The sequence below is a fragment of the Danio aesculapii genome, chromosome 18, assembly GCF_903798145.1.
Source record: "Danio aesculapii chromosome 18, fDanAes4.1, whole genome shotgun sequence".
Classification (NCBI taxonomy): domain Eukaryota; kingdom Metazoa; phylum Chordata; class Actinopteri; order Cypriniformes; family Danionidae; genus Danio; species Danio aesculapii.
The window spans coordinates 48,979,199-49,001,523 of NC_079452.1; the positions used below are offsets into that span (position 1 = coordinate 48,979,199).

The 22,325-nt window shown below is 34.1% G+C and overlaps 1 protein-coding gene across 1 annotated transcript in view; it reads left to right on the top strand.

Moving 5' to 3' along the window:
• Positions 1-855: 855 nt before the first annotated feature.
• ripor1 (RHO family interacting cell polarization regulator 1) overlaps positions 856-22,325 on the top strand; it is a 155,517-nt gene continuing 134,047 nt past the window's right edge. The window contains exon 1 of the mRNA XM_056478095.1: positions 856-953. The gene's annotated coding sequence lies outside the window, so the exon portion shown is untranslated. The remainder of the gene's footprint in view (positions 954-22,325) is intronic.

Here is a 22,325-nt window from a genome sequence, read left to right on the forward strand (position 1 = left end):
TTATGAATAATAAAAACAAAAAAATATATATTTTACAGGAGCACTCACTCACCACGACCACTCTCTTGGCTGGCGCGAATAATAATGACCTGTCCGGAACTAGTTAATAACATGCCACCAGCCAATGAACAGAGAGGGGGGTCATTTAGAATTAAAGGGCCATGTACATAAAATAAAAGCAAGTGGAAGCATTTTTATAACCTGTTACATATATATATATATATATATATATATATATATATATATATATATATATATATATATATATATATATATATATATATATATATATAGGGGTTCATTTTAATTTATATGTGTGCTATATTTTCATACTTGCATCATTTGAAAAATTTATTCATGGTTTGGAAATGATGAACAACGAAAATAGCCCACTGTTAAGCAATAAAACAAAACAATTTAATAATTAAAATTAGGAGCAATGCTGAGAAACAAATATATATAGACCTGTAAACAGGCGTTTAAACTCAGTTGTACTTGGATAACTAGCAGTTTACTTTTACTGTAGTTTGTAATTGACACTAATGGCATGTGTTTAAAGGTGACCCAATCAATCAGTCTGACAAAAGAATCAATCATAGCAGGTTCCAGATTTCGATTGTCCTGCAGTGACTGAAGTGATTCATTGACAGAAGACTGACTTTTTGTTTTGTTGAGTCGGGAAGAGGAGAGAACTCAACTGTTGATTTTTCATTAACTATCAGCTGCCTCACGACGATCCTTATGTGTGAAAACAGGCGCAGGAGGGTTTATTTTCCTCCTAGCTCGGACAGTAAAAGAGGTGGGCATTAACAGAGGGCTCTGGACAGCGGACGCACACACTTCACGCGCTGCTCGTCATCAGTAAACACGATTTAACTAGTTTACGTCACATTACCGATTATTTCTACACGCGGGATTTACAGTAGTCGCCTGGACATTCCAGTGCTCCTCAGGTAGGAAATTGTTTGTGGTGAAATGTAGATTTGTTATCAACTTTTTATGTCTTTGAGCGAGTTATAAGTTGATTTTTTGTATGTCAGTAACAACGACTGATTCCGCTTGTAAGTTTTGCTTGTTTTGACGTGAGGCAGCTGTGTTGCTTTATTTCCCACCGTTTAATCAGTAGTCGGTTAAAAGAGTTTTGCGCCAGTCTGGGATATTCCCGATATTCCCACTTTACCCCCAGGTTGTCATAGAAACCGAAAGTTTGTTGGCTTTTAGATAGGATTATTGACTTTGTGGTTGAGAGGAACGTATTGACTGCAGGGCTGTGCTGAAATGATGTTCTTTAATTTGTGATCTTATTAATTGTGTTGTTAACTGCAATGTTCTCTGGCGTGATAACAACTTACAAAATCAGGCTATTCTGTGAATAAGTAAGCTAGAAAAGTTTATAAATGGCTGTTCTTTAACTTCTGACATAGGCCTATATTTCACATTTTTTTGTGTTGGAAGTGTAATTTCCACAGCATTATAAATGAGTGGGTGGACAAGACACACACACACACACACACACACGCACGCACACACACGCACACACACGCACACACACACGCACACACACACACACACACACACACACACACACACACACACACACACACACACACACACACACACACACCCACACCCACTTAAGTAAAGAACAATATAATTTTTGGTAGGCAAGTAGAATACCTTCTATATAAAGAGGTGAGAAAAATACTTTTTGAAAGTCATTGTTATTTATTAGCGCTGGAAATGATCAAACTGTTTCTGCTTATTGTTTAATAAATAAATTCACAATTTTAAACAAGTAATAATAATAAAAAAATAATATTTTGCTCTCTCTCCATACTCATACACAAAAATGTGTTGTCACTGAATGCGATTTATCTTGTTAATAAAATCTTACTAATAACATTTTCGGGAGACGACAAACAAATAAATCTTCATCCTGCACTGCTGTAAGTTATGCAAAATCATTTATAAATGCAAGTCAGAAACTTTTAACACATCTCAGACAGTACCAGAGAGGATTCTTGAAACTTTTATACTCATCAACAACTGTTTGTGCATCATTCACAGTTGCGCCATTTCTACAACATTGAAATAATTTCTTTCAAGTTTCAGTTTTTAATCACTAAGTATTTACATATCCTATTGATTGGATTACAAAACTTTAGAACACCCCTTACAATCTAAAAGAAAATGTGTATTTAATGTGGCCAATTGATTTGGATTGATGTGGTTAAACTTGATTAAAATTATTTGGGTCCATGTAAATACAGCTATCGTTGAGAAACACACACAATCAGATAGTTCACACATGCCTAATCTCTATCTTTAATATCTTCAATAATTTAAATTACATTTTAAATCAACAATTAAGGCTTGTGATGAGTTACAGTACATTAGAAATTAGTCCTACACATACAAAAAATGTGTTTTAATAATTAATAATTGTTAATAATAATCATTAATAATTATTAAGGCTCATGTATTGATTTAAAGTGGTTAAATTAAGTCACAATTTAAGTTAAATGTGTTTACTTGGAGTTTACTATAGATATCAACTTTTGTGTGGAATGTGGCGTACACACATTTATGCCCCTGTTTTGTGAGTAAGCCACATTTATAAATGAGATCCAATGTCTTGAAGGGCAGTAATAGTATAAGTAGAATAATTAACACAGGTCTGTTGAATTATTAGAAAACAATGCACATCTGAGGCGTAACTATTACCGAGCAATCTCACATTGTGTCTGAATTATTTTTCATAATTCAATGGCCATCACTGTGACGACCCCTGAAAAAGCAGGGAATGTGCCAAAAGTGAGTGAGTGAGAATTTAATGTCCATTCAGAATTGCTTGTATGTTATTTATAGTCTTTCATAGAAATTCTTAGTCCAGGACAGATCAAAAGGCATTTGTAAAATAGCAACAAAAAAAAAGTTAAACATTTCACACATTTCACAGCCTTATTTTGCCTTATTATTTAATACCTGCCCAGAATCTGAAATAACTCCAACTCCTGTTATACTGTTATCACTTTGGAAAGAATATTACTCTGAAACGTACATTCCTGAACAACAGTCACCGCCGCCTTAACGATATCACATTTTCATTCTGTTTTGTCTCAAATCATCCTTCAGGGATTGAGGTTTGTATTAAATTGAGTCCATTTATAGTGCAAATTGTTAACATTTAACTAAAATGAAGTCATTTACAACTTCAACATACACTTGAGCTCTTTCCCCTGTGACTCTGCTGAATATAAGGATAATCAAGCATATTTCTTTATGTATATTAAGAAATGTTCAAACAAAGTAGTTCTAAATTGTTGGTCAAATGTATTAAGGATTAATGAACTCAAAACATTGATTTATAGTTTAATGTTTAATTAAGGATATAGTTGACTCGCTCAACCAAAGGTTGAAAGGAACTTTTCCCCCCTCACTCTGTGGATCAAGCAAACCAGAAGGAAGTGATTTGGCCCTGGGGATTATTAGCTTTCTATGTCATGGTCAACTACACATAAACACTGTCAGTCAAAAGTGTAGAACAGTTTTAGAACATTTTCTTCTGCTCACCAAGCCTACATACAGCAAAAATATGTGAAATTTGGAACTTAATTTGCTATTTAATATAATAACACAAACCGGGATTGAAGCGTCTTCTTTTATAAGTGTCCTGACACCTGGCTGTGGTGATGAAGTAAATCTGAAGTAAATCACTGTAATTCATTACACACAACACATGCTCTGTTTTAAAACATTTTAAACTTGTAAAACTCATTCTTGATCACGTTTGATGATGATTGATGATCCTAGCAAACTGAACAGATCTTTTATTCCCGGTTGCTTTGCGCACATCCTGTCTTGTTGATATGATTATACACATTACTACAGAAACATGTAAATAAGCTGCTGTCAATCAATTCGGTGGGCGGGGGACCGCACTCCTACATCAAGTTGCGGTCGGTCTGAAAACCGCTCCAATTGGTCCATAGTTTTTATGTTGTTAAATTGAAAAAAAAAAAGGACTGGGTGTTTATATCACCCCAATATGACAGGCTATACACTATACCTTCACACATGTCTGTCCAAACAGCTTGAAGAGTAGATTTTTCACCATAGGTGCCCTTTAAAACAAATACAATTATCTGCCAGAGTAAAGTATATGTAAAGTATATATACAGTCAAATCCAAAACTATTCACACCCCTGGCAAATTATGACTTACAATTACTTTATTACTTCTGCAATTCCTTTTGGATGGGTTATAACACAGGCTTCTCCCAAAAAATAGTAAGACTAAATCTTATCTTTAAAAAAATCTTTAAAAATGTAAAAAAAACTTACTGTTTTAAAACGTTGGACCATTGGTGTGTAAATATTCACTATATATAGTAATAGACAGAGGCACAAGAGCTATTTACTGTGCCTTGATGTTATAGGAAAAGCATTGTCATCGCTGGAGTATTTCTCATACTGCATTATGTGTCCTTCATTTAATGTAGAGTGGTGTGCTTGTGTTGCGTGTCAGTGTTTTTGGCAGCTGTTCGCTCAGGCCTTCTCTTTGACCTCAGTATAGTAGTGGTCAGCAGAAAACAAACAGCCGACAGAGGGGGGAAAAACTGGGGTGCGACACATTACATGTAGACGCATGGCTTGAGCTGTGTTTTACTCGCTGAACCTGAAGTACATTTACTTTTTTACGTCTTCTTTCTGTTTGTTTTTCTCACAGTTTCGAGTTTCCTCCTCAGTTTCTATTGACTGCTGCTCTCTGCTTGCTTTTTATCTCTATCACAGTCCCACAAATTCCACTGAGTCACACTGTAAAGTAGTAGTTCACTCACTGTTGGTTTTGTGTTGTAAGCTTGTAAAAAATGTTTACAGTTTTTACAGTTTTTTCTATACAGTGGTAGTTCATACAGACAGTGTTAAAAAGCACTGTAAAACACTCGAGTTTTATGGTTTAAGTGTTCTAAAGTCATAACATATCGTACAATTTTAACTCTTAAATGATTAACAGTTCTTAGAACTTTCATAATGTCTTGTATGCAAGTGAATTTTATGGTTTAGTTATAGAGTACACATCAATAATCTTACATTATTATTTGCAAATGCATACAGTGATGTGCTGTTAAACAACATTGAGTCCTAAAATATTGATCAGATTTCCATATATTGAATACATTATGAGGTGTGTGGACAAATAGTAGGACTCTGTTTATTGTGGTGTAAAATGGAGATAAATGTGTGGAATCTAGTAATAAAAATAGAATTAGTTCTATAAACAGAATGGCACAAAATTTGGTAAATTCTGGAGGAATCCAATGAAGTTTGTACTGTCACTTGATCAAATGACACAAAGCTGTTTAAATATGAAGTATGTATGTTCTGTAGATTTGTATGAATAGCGCAGATCTGAGAAAAGCTATTGTTATTTTATGTAAACACAGAAACTCACAGCATTTCTGTAGAAACTGAGAGAAATATTATGCAGTTTGTAAAAATAAATGATTGAATTGCACATAAAAGACTAATACAAATAATCTAATATATAATATAAAATGAATGAATGAATAAATAATCAATTATTAAAATGTAAAACAACATAATAAACAAAAATTAACAAAAAATACAAATGAGATGAAAATTGATCATTAAAATTTGATTTAATTAATAAATTAATAAAAATTAATGCTGCATTATTATAAGTAGAACAATAAGTATAAATAATATTAAAATATAATTAAATATTAACTAATTTTAATTTCAAACCCACTTATACTATAAATATTTTCACAGAAATATATATATATATATATATATATATATATATATATATAGAGAGAGAGAGAGAGAGAGAGAGAGAGAGAGAGAGAGAGAGAGAGAGAGAGAGAGAGAGAGAATATTTCCTAAATGATGTTTAACAGAGCAAGGAAATTTTCACAGTATGTCTGATAATATTTTTTCTTCTGGAGGAAGTCTTATTTGTTTTATTTCAGCTAGAATAAAAGCAGTTTTAATAAAAAAAAAAAAAATTTAAGGTCAAAATTATTAGCACCTTTAAGCTATTTTTTTTTCGATAGTCTACAGAACAAACCATCGTTATACAATAACTTGCCTAATTACCCTAACCTGCCTAGTTAACCTAATTAACCTAGTTAAGCCTTTAAATGTCACTTTAAGCTGTATAGAAGTGTCTTGAAAAATATCTAGTCAAATATTATTTACTGTCATCATGGCAAAGATAAAATAAATCAGTAATTAGAAATGAGATATTTAAACTGTTATGTTTAGAAATGTGTTGAAAAAAATCTTCTCTCCGTTAAACAGAAATTAGGGAAAAAATAAACAGGGGGGCTAGTAATTCAGGGGGCTAATAATTCTGACTTCAACTATATGTATGTATATATATATATATATATATATATATATATATATATATATATATATATATATAATTTATTTATTTATTTATTTAAACTATATATTTATATATCAATATTAATATATATATTATACAGGTGTCTTTTTTTATGAGGATGTTTGTATTTGGTGGTCTGTGGCATTTACAAGATGTAGAACTTAGAATTTGGATTAATTTGGTTTAGGCTGGCGCTATTCACTGTTAATCTGTTTTGCAGAACCTGAACATACTTAGAAGCATTACACACTAAAGCAGAAGGAAAATTACAACCCATCATTTGTCCTTTTTATTCATGCAAACCGGAACAGTCCAAAACTAATAGCTTGTGTAACACTTGTCAACTTATTGAGACAAAAGATTAGTAGAGCATTGATCAAAAGAAAATAATTGTGTCGTCATTCAATCTCAGCTTCCTTGTTATTTCTTGCATAAAAAAGCTTGAATCAAATATTTTGTAAAGAATAGCTGACGATGGCCATAATTTAAGTCTGTCAGACGTTTTGTTTAGCAATATAAAGCTCTAAATGCACATTTTGAACTTTAATTTCTGTATTTCTACAATTTTAAATAATAATTTCTAGAATCCCCAATGGATATGATAATATTTAAAAACGATACACACAGAAGTGATGCATTCCTAATAGCCAAAAACATGCAAAACAAGCATATAATAGTTAAGCAGTTGAATAACATTTCTTAATATATCTTCTCGTTTACACATATAATCAGTTATAAGGAAAGTTTGCAGGAAAGTCCCCACTGTGTGTGTGTGTGTGTGTGTGTGTGTGTGTATGTGAGAGAGAGAGAGAGAGAGAGAGAGAGAGAGAGAGTTACTGGAGGAAGCGTTTATTGGTACAGATGTACAGGGTGAGAGGTGGAAGCGTTGAGGTCAAACCAACCTCTGATGTGCTTCTTCCTTCCCCAAAACACTGGCAAACAAACTTGCAGAAGTTGCCAGACTCTTATAAAACATGTTGTTTATTTACGTACTGTAGCCATCACATGCTTTATAATCAAAATACAAACTGTACATGAGCAATTACCCTGTAAATGAATCATCAGCTTTTCCAAGACTTATCTGATGATTAAAAGTCCAGGAACAGAAAGCAGTTACTCAAGGATAAAAATATCTGTTTTCTACTAGTTATTTTGTTCCATACACCCTAATGTGCTTATAGGCGACATGTGAAACAGAATCGCTTGGAGTGATTTGTGCAGCACAATGACAGGAAACATTTGGTCATTTTTCCCTCTGCCCTGCTCCGTTTATAAATGTCTGTGCTGGCCTGATGCTTCCTGATAAAAGGAGATTTGGACAATGAAGAAATCAATGCGGTGGCTTGCTTGAGTCTGTTTCAGGATGACATTTAAAGCGCTGCTGCTCTGCTGTATGATAGTTTCTTTGTATTTAACTAGTCTTGCGTTGACTGCAGACTCATGACAGACTTTCATTGGTCAGCTTTCATTGGTCAAAGACCACCTAGAGACTGTCCGATTGACATGGAGAGCGACCAATCAAATTTGGTTTTGCCCAGTGTCATGTTTAGTGGGTTGAAACAATAACAACTGCAGTGACTCGCAACCCCCACTATCCTCAGAGGTGGTTATAAACTTAGAAACTTGCAAACACACTCACCAATAGGCCTATATAAACACAAGCATATTGACAACACAAGAAAGTGCAACAGTCTAACAACCATATACAGTTGAAATCAGAATTATTAGCCCCCTTAGATTTTTTTTTTCTTTCCTAATATTTCCCAAATGATGATTAACAGAGCAAGGATATTTTCACATTCACAGTATGTCTGATAATATTTTTCCTTCTGGAGAAAGCCTTATTTGTTTTATTTTGGCTAGGATAAAAGCAGTTTTTAATCTTTTAAACACATTTTAAGGTCAAAATTATTAGCCCCTTTAAGCTATTTTTTTCCTTATAGCCTAAAGAACAAACCATCATTATACAATAACTTGCCTAATTACCCTAACCTGCCTAGTTAACCTAATTAACCTAGTTAAGCCTTTAAATGTCACTTTAAGCTGTATAGAAGTGTCATGAAAAATATCTAGTCAAATATTATTTACTGTCATCATGGCAAAGATAAAATAAATCAGTTATTAGAAATGAGTTATTAAAGCTATTACGTTTAGAAATGTGTTGAAAAAATCTCTCTGTTAAAGGGGGCTTATAATTCAGTGGGTTAAATAATTCTGATTTCAACTCTAATTAATTTAGTCCTTTATTCATTTGTTTAATTTAATATTAACTTCATTTGATGAGACTGGTTGGCACAATGTTTAATGCACATCCTCTGTTCAGTTGTGTTTCTTTTTTTGTTCTGTTTTTGTACACAACTGTACATAAGAGCTGTGAAGGTGTCAAAGTTTGCCACGGTGGTATCTGCTGCAACTGATGCTATTGCTGTCATTAATATAACATAAACACTTGGGGGGTCGCAATCCAAAGGAAAGGCTAATGGCCTTTTATTTCCATGTTGTTTCTTTAATGTAACTATGCAATTCTATTTTTTCTGTAGTTTATGGATAAAATATGGTAGTATTTAGTAAGTAATAGTTTAATAAACCAGGGGGTCTTAACCCCCACTTTGGGAACCACTGGTCTTGTAAAACGACCCTTCATTTTTTCATTATTTTTTAAAAAACTAAATGTTTACTTGATTGATTTATTAAAAACATTCTCATTAAAATCATATATATATATATATATATATATATATATATATATATATATATATATATATATATATATATATATATATATATATATATATATAGACAGTAAATGTTAACAACAACAAATAATTCCAAACAATAATAAACATATTATGATAACTTGTTAATAAGTCAAAATGTTTCGTTAAAGACAAAGTAATAATGATGAAAGTAGCTTTCATTTACTGTTGTGAAAGGATTTCAAAATATTTAATTACAGTTATTAAAATAATTAATATATATTAAAACATGTTTCTATTCATTAATTATGAAGATCAGACTGAGCTAAAAATCATGTGACGCTGATGTTAAAAATTCAGCTTTGTCATCATAGAAATTCAGGATTTCATCTTTATTTTATTATTTTTTTAAATACCAAACGTAATAATTAATGTGTTGGTTTTGTTCAGTTCTGCATGAGTATTATACACATACATAATAGATTTGCAATAGATCTGCTATTTGCCAGTATGCATTCATTTTATAGAAAGGCCTCACACAGATGGCTGTTATCAGCTTCTGTCTGAGGTTTGTAATAGAAGTCATATTTGTACCAGGCTGTTCTTCCCACTGAACGTCATACTACGTTTATATTATATGATAATATATTACTATAGTGTCCAGTAGAGGGCAGCATTGGATCACGATTTTTTTTAGGTCTGACTTACATCAAACAGTTTCGGTTGTTTTAGGAAATGAGCTTCAAAACTGCCACACACTTTTGTGTTGTATTGTTGGTCAATATCTTTGTGTTGTATTATTCTACTCTACACTAATGATAAGAATGACATATTAAACCAACAAATTAATTAAATAAAAAAACTAAAAACAAACTAATACATTGACAAGTTTTAAATCATTTGCATACACTTTAGTTGTGCACTTTTACATTAGTGAAAATGGAGACTTATTTTGCACAATTAAAATATGTATATATTCATCCATTTTGCGATTTTCTCTACCACTCTCTGAGTCAGATTTAAAAAAACGTTTGCGCGTCACATTACACATCATGTGGGGTCCTGGAAAAGCTTGGTTGTTTGCATGTGTGATGTAAGTGGAAAGAGAAACAATTAAGATAAAAAAGCACCTTTAGTAAGTGAAAACAACACAACACCTGCCAACACCACTGATCACAATGGAGGCTTTGTGGAGAGCAGAGAGAAATTCTATAGTGGGCATAGAAAGATAACATTCACCACGCTCTGCCTGCAGGAAAACCTCCCTCTCTCTATTTTTACTATCACTTGTTATCTCTCTTTATGGAGGAAAATGTCCTGCTATGCAACTACCACATGTAGTATGTTTTAATACAAGTTTATTATTTAGGTAAAACAACAACAACAATGATAATATTAATAATAATAATAATAATGATAATAATAATATGATGCTATAAGACTTTTGTAATCATTCAACTAATAAAAAAGTCACACATTTTGAGTTGGGTCATCAGATCAGATAAAAATGATACAGGAGGCAGAAGAAAAAAGTAAAATTCAAATATTAAAAATTCAGATTTCTGTGTATATGACAAACACAATGATTATATCTCCAAGGCAGAAGATTAACAAGCTTAATAACAGAAAAAAAGAAAAAAAAGATTACGTATTTATTTATTTAATTTAATTCAATTGATCTTTATTTCAATAGCACTTTTACAATGTAGATTGTCAAAGCAGCTTGACAGAAGTTCTAGTAAATTGAAACTGTATCAGTTCAGTTTTCAGAGATAAAGTTGAGTTTAGTTCAGTTCAGTGGGGTTTAATTTCACTGCTGAAAGTCCAAACACTGAAGAGTAAATCCATTGATGCGCAGTTCCACAAGTCCCAAACCAAGCAAGCCAGTGTTGACAGTGGGGAAGAACCAAGTGGCAACCTCCCGCTATCCCCCGTGAAGCAAATACGGAAGTGACTGAAACTGCAATTTCCAAATTCCGCTAGTCCTGCTCCATAATAAAGCAGATTTCTATTGACCCCAATGTTAAAATGGCCAACTTTACAGCAGAAAAAAGGTGTTTACAGCCTGGTTCAAAGAATGATTTTGCTGTATATAGCTAATATTACTCTACATGACAACTGTGAGGGGGTGATTTTTTTTTATAACTCATCCGTTTTGTTTGTATTAAGTTATATTATGTCTGTATAATTAAGGGCGTGGCCACTTGAGTGACAGCTACGTCTCGCTGGTCGGCGTCACTTCACCTCAGCTGAATCCGGCAGATTAGCCACTGATCTCGGCATATTCATCGTATTTTTGTTTTGTTTTATGTGGCTTTGCACAGTCAGTTGCCTTTTGGAATTATTTTCTAAAATTATCAGATGATATGGCATGCTGTATGCACTTAATTGTGCTCACAAACCATTCACCTGGCCTCCATTTTCCAGGTGAGTGAAATTTTTATTTACTTATATATTGTATCTAATGTATTTGTTTTATTAAGGATCATTTTATAATTTATTTAGAGCTGTAATGCACTCCAGAATCTGACAGATTGATTAGCTGTAGGCTCTAGAACAGTCATCTGAAACGCTGTAGTACAGTTTTATGCCTGGATTTCATAAATAGCCTTGCATTTAATAACACAGACTATATTTGTATTATTTAGAAGTGTTTAGCATTTTCCTCCTGTAGAAAAACATCATAAGAACAGTGTTTAGTGGCTTAATGTACTACAAAACGTTTTTAAAAGACTAAACTATTTATGGATATAGTACATAACCAAGAACACAAACGAGTCGCAGGTAATGAAGTATTAAGCGTTTCTCCCAAAGAAAAGCCCCTCGAAGCAAAATGCAGGCATCTGTAGCTCCACTCACGCTCCGCCTCTTTGCCCTTATTTGGTTACCCCCGGTTGGAGCAATGACGTGTGAACAAAATGGCGCCGATTGGCCACAACCACTTGTAGCTTCATTTGTGCTCTTCAGAAACCTATGGGATACGTCACGGATACTATTTCCATATCTTTTACAGTCTATGGGAGGAACAAACTTCACCAATTGACAAAAGTGAAGAAAAAAAACCTTGAGAGAATCAAGGTTCAGTTGCGCACGACCATTTCTCCTCTGGCCAAACTTCCTGTGCAGAGCTCTCTGCAGAGCTGGAGTCTAGGTGCTGGAGAAACGCTGGACTTCCATTGTGGAGAAGCTGCAGATGTGTGAAGGTCGCCAGGGGGTGTTCAGGCTGGCCCACGGGGTCAATGCGGAGACTCGTCTGTCACTGGGGTCTATTAGGAATCAGTCTCATGGTCTCCGCTCCTCCATTACCACCACTGCGTCTGCTCAGGCTACGGCCTGATCCAGGATTACGGAGACCTCAGGATAAGGAAAAACAGACTAACATAAGCATAGATGTTGCTGTAGTTGTAGTGTTTTTTGCGAAGTGTTCCCGGCTCCGGTTGTCCTAATTAATGCAGCCTAACAATCCTTTAGAGGATTTTGGAAGTATTTATGTTTTATGTGTATGCTAATACAAAGAGATGTGTCTTTAATCTATTTATTTAGTTATTTAATTACTTATTTATTTATATTAAAAAACATTGATATACAGTATCAAAAGCATCATTGCCAATTGTTTGTGTAGATGTCAACTACAATGATTGTGTCTCCAAGGCTAGAAATAAACAAATTTGTTTAAAAAAATTCAATGTATTTGGTATCATAGGCGGTTACTATGTGGTTTCAAATAGTTTGACGTCTGTAAAAACCAAGTAAAGCTGGCTGTTTAGATGTTCACCCTTTTATGAAGTGTAAACATGCTGCATGCATCATTTGTTTGGACAGCTTCCTTCCATACAAGCTGCCAGAGAAATGATAAACATGAGCTCTATAGATTACAGTTCAGAGTGAACAGGAAACACCTCAGCACTAGGAAACGCTCACAAAAATACAAATGCATTTTTTGTGTGGTCTTCCTTGTTTACTGTTGATGACAGGGCAGAACTGCATTATTTGGAGCTATGCTAGGTCATGGCTGATAGGTCACTTGTCATGCGACTGGAGAACTGCAGACAGAAGCTGTTTTACATGCAGAGGGTGAAAATGAGGTAAAAAACACTTTACTTGAGGGATGCAGAAATAAAATAAATTGTTAACACCTGCAAAGTTAAATTTAAAAAATGTAAAATAAATTTTAAAAAAGTTCTGCTTGTTAAAAAGCAGATCATATAAAGTATATTGCATCATTTATATTGTGTACACTGTAAAACCCAATAAGTTAAGGTAACTCAAACCATTTGAGGAAACCGATTGCAACAAACCATTTAAGCTCAAAAACTAATCCTAATGAGTACTGTGAACTTACTCTATTTGAGTTCACGAAGCAATTTGATCACAGTAAAACCCAATAAATAAAGAGAACTCAAACCAACTAAGTACTGTGAAACCCAATAAGTTAAGGCAACTCAAACCGTTTGAAGAAACCGATTGCAACAAACCATCTAAGTTAAAAAAACTTAAAAAAAACTTACTCCATTTAAGTAGAAGTAATGAGGTATTTAATTAACTCATTTCCTTCAACACAAGTTCAAAACTCTTTTCAAATGAGTAGAATTAACTTTCAGTCAATTTTGAGTTAACTACACTCATTTCATATGATAAATTTGACTGTTGGGTTTTACAGTGTATATACGCTGTAAAAAATTCCACCAATCAGAGTGAGCCAAGCCAAAACTATTCTTTAGCTCCGCCCACTCCCATTAAGCATGTAATTGTGTCGGTCTCCCTAAGGTAGCAAAATCCATATGCAGAAGTCAGCATTCTATTCTATTGTAATTGTAAGGCAACTTGCTGCAGAGTTGTTTGAGTTGAATGAACTTAAATTGAGTGCAGTACTTGGGTTAAAAGTCAACTCAAGTCACTTTAAGCTGAGTCAACTGATTTTTTACAATGTTTATTGTATGAAATATAAATATTTCTTTGGATTTACTGGATTTATTAAGTATGCGTTTGTGTAAAATGTTATTCTTTTTTATTATTATATTGTGTATTTGATACATTTTAAAGGGGTGATCCACAGTGTATTTTTAAGGCTTGGTTGTGTTTATAAGATGCAAAGCAATGTGTGCTCATGCTTTACTTGTAGAAAATCACATTATTTTTTTCACATATCTGACTTTGATTTTATATACAGCTACTCAGCTAACATGAAAAGACAATTATATTTCCTAATTCATCTGAAAGGCCTGCCCTCAAGAGGCTCTGATTGTTCAGCTAACATAATGTGGTGTGATTCGCGGATCGGTTACGCGTCACCACGTCACACCCCTACAAGCATGCGCATCACTGCTGTGTAAACAGAGCAGCTGTTAGCTAGCTGCCTGAACAGACAGCAAATGAAAAGCACATGCCTGAGCACACCTCACGCTCACACCTCATGCTCTCTAAAATAAAATCTGACAAGTGTCTTTTATATACATTCGCAATACGCATGTGTAAGTAATATAAAACGTTCACATATATTTTGTGAGTTTGTTATTTGAGATTCGAAGAGACTTCTCTCTTTGTGTTGTGTCCTATGCAACCCCAAATACAGAAACAGAACAAGCTCTGTGGAAATAGCAGAATTTGTATGGCATTTTAGCTTTCTCTGCTGTAACATTACAGCATCTCTGGCTACGCCCATTGCTGTGCAGGGTGTATGCGCGTGGTGAATGCGCGTAACCTGAAGAGTTTATTATCTCATTAACCTGGATGTAACCTGGTCCCCAAATTCATTCGCTGTAGGCTTTGCTAAGCTAACTCTGTTCAAAAATGTTGTTCAAAATTGTCCTAATCCAAGAATGGGTGTTGTTAAATGTTTTAGGACAACTTTGATGAAAGTTTTTTTTTTTGTATATGTTTATTGATTTTCAACATTTAGAAAGATCAAATAAACAAACAAAGCACACGGGATGGGAAAATAAAGCACACTCAAAAACAAAAATAAAACAAAAAAAACAGACAGAAATATATACATACAAACATTAAAGATTACATAAATTAAGTCCTCTAGAAATTAAAGAAGAAATATTCAGCCCCATTTATGTTAAGAATGGGTCCCACCTTTTATGAAATATACTTTATTATGAGCAATACAAGTTAAATAATCTAAAGAAACATATTCAAGAACAACTCTGTGCCAAAGTGATATCGAAGGGGCTTTTTCTGTTATCCAGTTTAATAAAATACATTTTCTTGCACAGAATGTCAAGAGCCTATAGAGGGACTGCTTATGTTTATCTGCAATAGAATTACGTTGTATTCCAAGCAACACATTTAAAGGGTCACAAACAATATCCGTGGTCATTATTGAATGAATCTTTTGACCTACCACAGCCCAAAACCCCTGGATTTCCCTGCAATACCAAAAACAATGAGCAAGATCTCTCTCTTCTATTTTCCATTTTGGACACAGTGAAGAGCAGTCGTTTCTAAATGTGTGTCTCTGGGAAGGGGAAATATGAGCGATGAAAGGTTTTGATGTTGACTACTGCATATGCATTTTGCTAGCTTAGGAAGACCGACACAATTACATGCTTAATGGGAGTGGGCGGAGCTAAAGATATGTTTTGGCCTGGCCTGACTCTGATTGGTGAAATTTCTCTAAACACTGTAAAAATGCTTGGTTCTACACAATTCCTTCATGTTTTCCCAACACAAATCGTTAAGTTAACTTCATAATTTTACAGATTTAAGTGAATTGAACCTAAAACAATTAAATTGTCCCCTCAGAAAATGATTAAAAGATGATTCTTTGGATTTAAAAAATGTTAAGTTAAGTGATTGTAAACAATTTATTTGGACTGAATTTAAACAAACAAATTAAGTTATACATTACTACATTTAATTTGTTTGTGTAAATTCAACATATAAATTGTTTGCAGCAATTTTGCAGACATCAGTTTTTTTCAGTGTACAGCAACCCTTATGGCTATTCGTAGGGAAGCCGCATTGAAATATTTACTGCATTAAAAGGCTTAATATACAAAGTAGAAACTATAAACCTATTGTAGAGCTCTTAGTTTGCACTTCAGAGCTCAGTTTGGTATTTTCTTATATTATTTAAAGATATTCATCCATTTTTCATTATGATTTAAGTGTCTGGAAAGCACCTGCTCACTGTAGCTGTCTCTGCATATTACATTTAGAGTATTTTAACATGATATATATATATATACACTTCAACTTTAATTTGCTGCAGGGAAGAGTCGAGGTTGTCTGATTAAAATTTTTTAAACTGGATATACACCAGGTCTCTTTCTTGTGCTTCAATCTCTCTCTATGGTTTTCTTCTTCTCTTTCTGGCTCTTTATAATGAATCTCACCAAGTGGGTCTAAAAAAAAAGAAACAATGTGCATGAGCTCATTGCCAGCCATGTTCCTGCATCCCCAATGCAGGCTTTGCTTTCAGTCGTCACTTTCGTTTCACTTGTGCCTTCAGTAATCTCCGTCCTCCCCCTCTTCTCTCTCTTTCATTACCATCACTTTTCTCTGGACACTCAGCACTTTTTCACTACTATCAATGGGAGCATTAAAATGAGCCTGAGTGAGAAGCCTTTTGTTGGAGTTTAATTACCGGGCCTAGATCCGGACTGTGATCCATAAGCGTAGGTTTGGGACATTGGCCGTAATCCACACTGCTACTACCGGACACTCTCTATGTCTAACTCTAAAAGTTTCCTTCTCAGATTTGAAAAAACTGGGAGAACTAATACAATTTTTTATTAAATTGAAAAACAAACTAACCAAAATAATACTAAAGGAAATACTTCCTTAGTATTTTTGTTTTAATTTACGAATACAATCAGCGGCCACTTTATTAGGTACACCTGTCCAACTGCTGGCTAACGCAAATTTCTAATCAGCCAATCACATGGCAGCAACTCAATGCATTTAGGCATGCAGGCATGGCCAAGATGATCTGCTGCAGTTCAAACCGAGCATCAGAATGGGAAAGAAAGGGGTTTTAAGTGACTTTGAACGCGGTATGGATGTTGGTGCAGAAGGGCTGGTCTGAGTATTTCAGAAACTGCTGATCTACTGGGATTTTTATGCACAACCATCTCTAGGGTTTACAGAGAATGGTCTGATGAAGAGAAATTATCCAGTCAGCAGCAGTTCTGTGGGCTCAAATGCCTTGTTGATGCCAGAGGTCAGAGGAGAATGGCCAGACTGGTTCCAGCTGATAGAATGGCAACAGTAACTCAAATAACCACTCGTTACAACCGAGGTATGCAAGAGCATCTCTGAACGCACAACACGTCAAACCTTGAGGCAGATGGGCTACAGCAGTAGAAGACCACACCGAGTGCCACTCCTGTCAGTTAAGAACAAGAAACTGAGGCTACAATTCGCACGGGCTTAACAAAATTGCACAATAGACGATTGGAAAAACGTTGTCTGATCTGTCATTTCTGCTAGTGATAGGGTCAGAATTTGGACAACATGAAAGCATGAATCCATCCTGCCTTGTATCACCAGTTCAGGCTGCTGGTGGTGGTGTAATGGTGTGGCGTACATTTTCTTGGCAGACTTTGGGCCCATTAGTACCAATTGAGCATCGTGTCAATGCCACAGCCTACCTGAGTATTTTTGCTGACCATGTCCATCCCTTTATGACCACAGTGTACCCATGTTTTGATGGCTACGTCCTGCAGGATAACGCGCCATGTCATAAAGTGTGAATCATCTCAGACTAGTTTCTTGAACATGACAATGAGTTCACTGTACTCAAATGGCCTACACCTTCACCAGAGCTCAATCCAAAAGAGCACCTTTGGGATGGGGTGGAACGGGAGATTCGCATCATGGATTTGCAGCTGACAAATCTGCAGCAACTGCGTGATGCTATCATGTCAATATGGACCAAAATCTTTGAGGAATATTTCTAATAAAATTCCTTCAGCAAAATTCTTTAAAATGTAGATTAAAATTGTTTATTTATCTAACATTAATTGTTAAAGAAATTAAAATGAAACATTTAATGTTAAAACATAAAAACAGCTAGGAAAGCTTTTGCTTTCTCATTGGCAGGTGCTGCTATTCATTTATGAAACTAAAGCCATAAAAAATGTCAAATAAAATAATCCTACTGTAAATAGTGAGTAAACCTGTTGCCTTAAAAGTGCCAAATTGACTTTATTTAAAGTGAATAAACATATTGTACCTTGGAACTGTTAAGTTGACTTAACTTTTATAATTATGCACATAGTTAGTTGATCTAATAATTTTAAGGCAACATGTTTATGTGTTTTAAAGTAAAGTCAACTAATATACAAATCTAAAAATAATAACATTATTAAGTATAAAATATAATATTTTATCTAATATTTTAGCTATCATTTTTTATTGGTGACACTTTAAAATAAAAATCTGTTATGTGAATGTATTTACTAACACCAACAAACAATTAGTAAGACATTTATTATGATATTTATTCATCTTTGCTAACATTAGTTAATGTAATTTCATGTTAGTTCATGTTAACTCACAGTGCATCAACTAAAGTTAACAAGCACAACTTTGGATTTTAATAATGCATTAGGAAATGTGCAACTATGATTAATAAATGCTTTACAAAATTATTCATACTTAATGTTAAGTATTAAATACATAAACATGGACCATTATTCTAAAGTGTTAACTTTTGGTTTCAATGTAATGTAAGTATAATTATAATTTATTCTATTTAAAACATTTAAATAATTTTATAGTTTAAATAATTAAAAACTGTAATTAACAAAAAAATGCATACACATATTTCACATCCCTAATGTTAACCATATCCCACCCCAAGAGCAGCAAAGTATACTGCAATATGATATGATTGTGATTTTAATGTAAGTAGAACAGTGGCTCAGTGGTTAGCACTGGCGCCTCACAGCAAGAAGGTCACTGGTTCGAGTCCTGGGCTGGGACAGTTGGCATTTCTGTGTGGAGACTGCATGTTCTCCCCGTGTTTGTGTGGGTTTCCTCCGGGTGCTCAGTTTTTCCCAACAGTCCAAAGACATGCGGTATAGGTGAATTGAATAAACGAAACTGGCCATAGTGTATGAGTGTGTGTCTGAATGAGTGAGTGTATGAGTGTTTCCAAGTGCTGGGTTATGGCTGAAAGGGCATTCACTACATAAAGCATATACCAGACTAATTGGTGGTTCATTCCATTGTGGCGACTCTTGATAAATCAGGAACTAAGCCAAAGGATAGTGAGTGAGTGGTATTTACAGTAAATCCAGCTAATATAATGTTCAGTCTTGAGTGTTTGCGTGCTCACTGTGTCCTCACAGCCCGTGTCGGTCCAGATGCCATCACTCACACTTCCTCTCTGATGCCCAAGGGAAGGGGCCAATCAGCATATTATTATGACCTGGTCGGCAGGGTCCCGCCCTGCTTTAATCTAAGAGGAATTCAGGCTGGAAGGACAGATTAACTGGGCTGAGAGGTCAAAGATTCACCCCCTGGGTCTGGTGTCCTGCCTGAGGGTCCCCGGAGCAGCGGGGGCTCCTCATTTAAGAGACATTTATAGAGCTTAGCCTCAAATAAACTGCACACAACTGTGATTGACTGCTACAACTGAGCTTTCTTACTTCATTCAGTGAAGCAGTGGCATTTATCTGTAATGAGGTCTAATTATGTTTTCAAATTAAAGACGCACAAAAATAAAACTTGATCAAATCTATAAACCAATTAATGATTTAATTATTCTGATGTTATTGAAGTCAGAATTATTAGCCTGCCTTTTGATTTTTTTTTCTTTTTTAAATATTTCCCAAATTATGTTTAACAGAGCAAGGAAATTTTCACAGTATGTCTGATAATATTTTTTTCTTCTTATTTGATTTATTTTGGCTAGAATAAAAGTAGTTTTCAATTTTTTTAAATCCATTTTAAGGTCAACATTATTAGCCCCTTTAAGCTAATTTTTTTCGATAGTCTAAAGAACAAACCATCATTATACAATAACTTGCCTAATTACCCTAACCTGCCTAGTTAACCTAATTAACCTAGTTAAGCATTTAAATGTCACTTTAAGCTGTATGGAAGTCTTGAAAAATATCTAGTCAAATATTATTTACTGTCATCATGACAAAGATAAAATAAATCAGTTATTAGAAATGAGTTAGTAAAACTATTATGTTTAGAACAGAAATTGGGGAAAAAATAAACAGGGGGGCTAATAATTTAGGGGGGTTAATAATTCTGGAAACTTTAACTGTATATCCCAGACCGCTGAATGATAATAAATCATATTTTCCACAAAAATATTAATCAGCATTAAAAAATTATAATAAAACCAGCATATTAGAATGATTTGTTATTTTTAAACATTTATTGAGTGTTTATTTAGTTTTGAGATCTGATAATTAGGTTTTTATCATACATTTTACTTATACCCCAAACTTTTAATGTTTTAATGGTAATTATATAATTGTTTCACAAACTGATTAGTAATTAATTAATAATACAAATCAGCATATAAGAACGATTCATAATCTTTAATAAAATATAATTATTAAAAAAATGATTATATTTTATTGAATTTTTCAAGAACATCCACAGAGAAGCACACACACTCTCTCTCTCTCACACACACACACACACATGCACACAACACTTGGCACTGTCCCGGACAAATCCCATACAATGAGTCAATGAGAAAAACAACAATGACAACATAGCGGGTGACAACAGAAAATGAAGTAAATAATGAAATAAAAATCAATAAATCAATAAAAAAGATAGTGGTTGAGTCTCTGAAGAATCCGCAGAGGTTGAGTGGCTGGTTTGTTTATCCTGATATTCGAGAAATAATGGAGAGAAGATTTCAACACATTTCTAAACATAACAGTTTTAATAACTCATTTCTAATAACTGATTTATTTGATCTTTGCCATGATGACAGTAAATAATATTTTACTAGATATTTTTCAAGACACTTCTGTACAGCTTAAAGTGACATTTAAAGGCTTAACTAGGTTAATTAGGCTAACTAGGCAGGTTAGGGTAGTCAGGCAAGTTAACGATGGTTTGTTCTGTAGACTAGTGAAAAAAATCAAAAAATATACAGCTTAAAGGGGCTAATAATTTTGACCTTCAAATGTTTTTAAAAAAATTAAAGACTGCTTTTATTCTAGCCAAAATAAAACAAATAAGACTTTCTCCAGAAGAGAAAATATTATCAGACATACTGTGAAAATTTCCTTGTTCTGTTAATCATCATTTGGGAAATAATTTAAAAGAAAAAAAATTCAAAGGAGGGCTAATAATTCTGAAGGACAAAACCAGAAAGCATGAGAAGACGTGTCTTCTGTCACTTTGCACCTGTCACTTAATGGTGATGTGGAGGGAAAAGTATTATGCAACTTAAGTATGATATAAGAGATGAATTGTTGATAATGATTGATAAAATTCATATTCACAATCCTAGTTTCGATAAATAACTTAATTTAATTTTTAGAGATCATATTTATTTTCGTGCCACATATGTCCATTTTTTATGTCTTAAGTACTCTTAATATCAGTTGTCCAGTCTTAACGATTATTAGTAAGCAATGTGCATTTATATAGCGCATTTATTGTGCATGGTCATACACACCCAAAGCGCTTTACAATCATGAGTCTACAGCCCTGCTGTTTATGAGAAGTGCCATGGGATTTTTAATGTCCATAGAGAGTCAGAACCTCAGTTTAACGTCTAATCCGAAAGACATTGTCTCTAAGGGGAGACTAAATGGTGTGCCTACACTACCACTATGTTCAAATATCAATAGACAAAGTGCTAGCGAGACCCTAGAGAATCAAAATCCCATTATACCACTCAAGTGCCAATTTTACATTTATTTCATGCCTCCAGTACAGCAATATCATTTTCTAGAGTTTTCTAATATATTTCACAGTTAAATCTTCCTACTTGTAATTGTACACACGGACTGGAGGCCTGAAATGAGAGCTTTAGAGACGCCTGACCCAATTAGACCTCCTCATGCCTCCGGGTAGGATTTTATCTGAGATTCCACCCGCAGTGAAACCTATATGACTTGTTGGCGATATGTTGGCGTGACTATTATGTGTGATGTTAGTGCATGTGCATTATGAAATGGCAGAGTAGCAGATGGAGTCAACAGGTGGCATGCAGTGTATGTGGGTTATTATGTATTTCTCTTTCTTTTGAGTGGGTCAGCTTGTAAGGGTAGG